A 5076-nucleotide genomic window follows, 5' to 3' on the forward strand; every position below is an offset into this window, starting at 1 on the left:
ACTATGCCATTTTCTTAGGAGAGCATTGCTCCGCCTTGACGTGGGCAGAGCGAGCCCAGAGGGCAGGATGGCAGGAATTTTCAATAAGGCCACCGAGGATAGAATGATGGCCAGGAGCCAGAAAGCAGGCTTCCCCCAAGTTACCCGTCTTCTGAGTTATCACAACGCGGATCCACCTCCCTTTTACGAAAGACCTTCCGTCTGATCCACCTTTCTGCCTTGTCTGGAAACCAGTCCTAGAAATGCTGGCCGCTCTGCCCGTTGCCCATTGCTTGCCCTTGGCGAATGTCCTCCCACTCCCTCCTCCTGTTCCTTCTGCGGCTCCCCCACTAATGAACATCAAGGGGCAGCGCCGCCACCTGGTTGGCTGAGCCCCACGGTGACCGAAAATTCGGTGAGCTGGTGGCACCTGACTAAGGTAGAGGGAGGACGAGGTTCGCTCGGGGACTGGTTTCGTGGGAGTTACAGACGCTCTGATCCTGGGCATGATCCTTCCATCTGACCCTTTACCAGCTCCGGGCGTGACTGCCCGAGGCCGGCACCCCTCCCACAGGGGGTGACCCAAGGCATTGCTTCGGGCTACGGAGCAGCTTTCCGCCTGGGTGCCTAAAAACCGTCCAGCACGAGGTTTGACTTTTTGGTGGTGCTGGTTCCTGTTTCCATTCTCTCCCTCCAGTCATCTCCTCTTTCCCGTGTCCCTTCCTCCCATTCTGCCACGTTTCCTTCCTTTCCTCCCTCCTTTTCTTTCGTCCTCCTCGTTTGAGTTTCTGTCTGTGTGACCTGGAGCAGGACTATAATTATTCGGACTGTCCAGGATGATCGGTGATGGTTAATGTGTAGGATTATTCATTATGATTTTGATGTCTACTAAGTGCTACCCAATTGACAAGTATCATCGTCAGATCTTACAGTGGAGATGAGAGTATTGTCGCCTTCATTTTCGAGATGAAAAAGAAATGAATTCTGAGGGGGGTCACCTGACATGTCCGAGATGACACACTTCACAGTAGTAGGATCCGAACTCCCCACATCTGTCCATACTTTTTCCCCCTACGCCTTAAGGACGGTCATATGCCACGTTTGGGTCCCTTTTTTTTTTTTTTCCTTGTAAAATGAGCTTTATGGCTCCATAATATTATTGGGTCTTCCCAACTGGGCTGCTTATTCATCCATTCACTTCCCCTTTGTTATGCTCCCAACGCTTTGTTGTCTAAGTTATAAATCTTCTCTTGGGCCACACAACGGATGTGTCAGGAGGACAAGCTTTAGAGAGAGATAGAGCGGGGTCAAGTTTAAGATCAGCACTTAATAGCGGTCCCTGAGCCTCAATCTCATTTTCCTTTAAACGGGACGTGTGCGTGGGTCGCTAACTACAGCACTTCCTTCTTATGGTTTGTGAGCGGATGAAGGGCATGTCTTACCGAGCAGTTTGCACAGGTAGCTAATTAGTGCTAATTTCTCTCCCTCTCAGGCCTCACTGAGCCACATTCCCCATTGCTCACCACACCCCAGCCTCACGAACTGTTCTAATTCCCTTAAAAGTCTCAGGCTCTTCCTGAACGCGAGGCCTTAGATGCCGTGTCACCTCTCAGGTGGATGTGTCTCTCCCCATCCCTGGCCAGGGGCTATATGTCAATGTCCTTTAGTTACGAGTAAAAGAAATGTTGGTTCATTTAGGTAAGAGTCAATTAATTAAAAGGATACTGAATAGACTATAGAATTATAAAGAGCCAAAGAGCCAGGCCATGGAACAAAGGTGAATCAGGGCAGCTGTTCCAGTAGTCATCAGTGGGAAATAAAATGCCCCCAAACTTGATGGCGTGTAAAATAACAATCATTCAGTCTGCTTATGTTTGGGTGAGGATCAGAGGGAGCCGAAGTCTCTGGTTCATGTGGTCCAGATGGCTCACCCACCTGGTGGCGAGTTGGTGACAGCCATCAGCTAGGGCTCGGGGGGTTGTGTACCTTGGTCCCCCTCCATGGCCGCCTGAGCGTCTCTGCGGTATGGCCATGAGCCAGGAACGTGGAGGGTTGTGGAAGACAAGTCGTGAGGTTTCACGGTGGCTGCGTTCTGAGTACCCACGAGAACCAGGTAGATGTCACGCTGCCTCTTCTGGCCCAGCCTCAGAAGTCAAAGAGCATCATTTTTACCATCCCCTCAAAGCCACGCAGATTCAAGGGGACGGAGTGCAGACCTTACTTCTCAGTGGGAGCTGGAGCAGAGTCCCATTGTGAGAAGAGCAGGTGGGACGAGAGATAGTGATATAGTGATCTTCAGAAAACGTAGCGTGTCATGGCTTCTCTGGGAAGGTTCCCATGACAGCTCTAGGGCTTCGCTCCCCATCAGAGATGCTCACCATGCTACCTGTTCTGTGTTCGATTTAAACTCAACTTCCAGGGGAAAAGATCTGATTAGCCTATGTTGTGCCACATGACTTCACATAGTCAGTGGATTGGGACATGTGACAGTTAGCCTCTCTAGGATCACAGGAAGTGAGAGAGGTCAATTGCACAAAAGAAAGTAGATCCAAACAAGCTACGTCCACTAACGCTTGGTGTCGCGTCCTCAAGGAGGCCCTCCCCGAATCCCCAGTTTGACTTTGGGTTCATGGCTGTTCTCATCACTCAGTCTAGTTTTCTTCCAAGTTTAAAATTAAAAACTGGATTGATTTAATGCGGAGAAAAAGGAACCCTCATACACTGCTGGTGGGACTGCAAATTGGTACAGCCGCTATGGAAAACAGTATGGAGGTTCCTCAAAACACTAAGAATTGATCTATGATATGATCCAGCAATCCCTCTACTGGGTATTTACCCCAAAGACTTGAAAACCCATATCCGAAAAGATATTTGCCCACGGATGTTCATAGCGGCATTATTCACAGTGGCCAGGACATGGAAGCAACCGAAGTGTCCTACGATAGATTATTGGCTAAAGAAGCTGTGGTACATATATACAATGGAATATTACTCAGACATAAGAAGAGATGAAATACTGCCATTTGCAACAACATGGATGGACCTCGAGATAATCATGCTAAGCGAAATAAGCCAGACAGAGAAAGCTGAAAATCACATGATATCACTTATATGTGGGATATAAACCTAAAAGCAACAAACGAGCAGGACAAACAAACAGAGACTCATGGACATGGACTATAGACTAGTTGTTACTAGTGGGGTGGGGGAAGAGGGGGTAGGTAGACGGGGTAAATGGGGTCAAATATAGGCTTTAGGGGGAGGGTGAAGTGGGTAAAAGGGATCAAATATATGGTAGCTGAAGGAAACTGGACTTTGGGTGGTGAACACACAATAGAATATACAGATGTCAAATTACAATGTACACCTGAAAATTATATAATTGTATTAACCAATGTTACTCCAAAAACCTTAAAAAATAAATAAAAACTGGATTGATTTAATGTCTATCTCATCCACCAGACCAATCTCTCCATGAGCGGAGATCTCGTTTGTCTTGTTCTTTTCTCTCCTTGGGGAGGTTTCGATCACCATTTCAGAATTCTCTCTGCCCTACTTCAAGTTCCAGCTGGGGTGACTAGTTCCATGCAGGCCTTGACCGTCTTCAAGCCATTGCAACGACATTGTCTGGCCGTGGGCCTTGGGCTTCAGACGTGGGGGAGAGGGACAGCTGACTGTTGCTGGACCAGTCCCCCAGGTCTTGTGTCAGGTTTCCAGCTGGTTGGCCGGTAGGAGGCCCCAAGGGAGATGGAGGGGAATTGGAGGGGTGCTTCTGCCTTTCCCCCACAACCTCTGGTGCAACTACAACAGCGACCGGGCAGAGGACTTTGTGGTCGCAGCTCCCGTCCTACAGCCCCTGCCTCTCTGGTCCCCACTTCCATGGGATAGTGTCAGCCAGGGTCCTAGCCTGCCCTGGAGGACCTTGACTTCTCACTGAGAACATATCTGTGTACCCTAGAAAGACATGTTTAAGTTCTAACCTCCAGTATCTTAGAATGAGACTATTTGGAAATAAGGTCTTTGTAATGAATTCGTTAAGATGAGGTCATACTGGAGTAGGGTGGGCTCTGATCCAACATGACCTGTGTCCTTGTAAGAAGAGAAGAGGCCAGGGGCACACAGAGTACACTACGTGACGATGAGTGATGCATAGACTGGAGTGATGCTTCTGCTAGCCGAAGGACACCAAGGACTGCCGATTGTCACCAGAAGCCAGGACAGGGTCCTGGAACAGAGTCCCTCACACCCTCACAAGGAACTAACCCTACTGAAACCTCGATTTTGGACTTCTAGCCTCCGGAACTACAGAAAATTAAACTTCTGTGGTTTTAAACCACCCAGCTTGTGCTGCATTGTCACAGCTGCCCCGAGAAACTGATACAGCCTTTATCTCACGTTGTCTTTCAGGCTCGAGGGCCATAACGGCAGCTTCTTGCTGTTGGTGATCTCCAGCCTGCTTCACCTTCCCTCGACCTCACGTTACCTGTAAAAACCAGTCCCTCGTATCATGTTCTGGCTGTTTGAAATACCTGGAGTGGTTTCAGCTTGCTGACAGGGCCCTGAGTTACACTAAAACAGGATATCTAATATTCAGAATACGTTTCTCATGTGCCAGGCATCGATTAAGGATTTTACCTACACTATTCCATTTAGTCCTCACATCGATCCGATGACAGAGGTGCTATGTTTCCATGCACGGAACAGATGTGGAGAATGAGCCCAAGTGGTTACAGAACCTGTCAGGGGCAAGCAGCTGGTTAGGGACAAACGGGGGGTTCACACCCAGGGCTGGCCGACCCCAGAACATGCGCTGTAATACACACCAGCCTTGTTCTGTCGCCCCGAGCCTGGCCCTGCCCGACGTCAGCGGTTAAGCCGTACGACATCTGTGATGTGTCTACAGCCCCGTCCTTCCCTCTGGACCCTGTAGTGCCACCTCGGTCACGCTCTGCATGTGCCTGGCCTCGGTGACCCCCAACCTACTTCTAGCGTCATAGTGTCATAGCCCCTGAGTGACTTTGCGGCTCCGCCCAGGAGGTTGGCCTCTCTGCCTTTTGCCTTTTCTCTTCTGTTCAAGAACTCAAAGTAATTCCTTGT

This window comes from Pteropus alecto, unplaced genomic scaffold (genome assembly GCF_000325575.1).
Source record: "Pteropus alecto unplaced genomic scaffold, ASM32557v1 scaffold123, whole genome shotgun sequence".
NCBI lineage: Eukaryota > Metazoa > Chordata > Mammalia > Chiroptera > Pteropodidae > Pteropus > Pteropus alecto.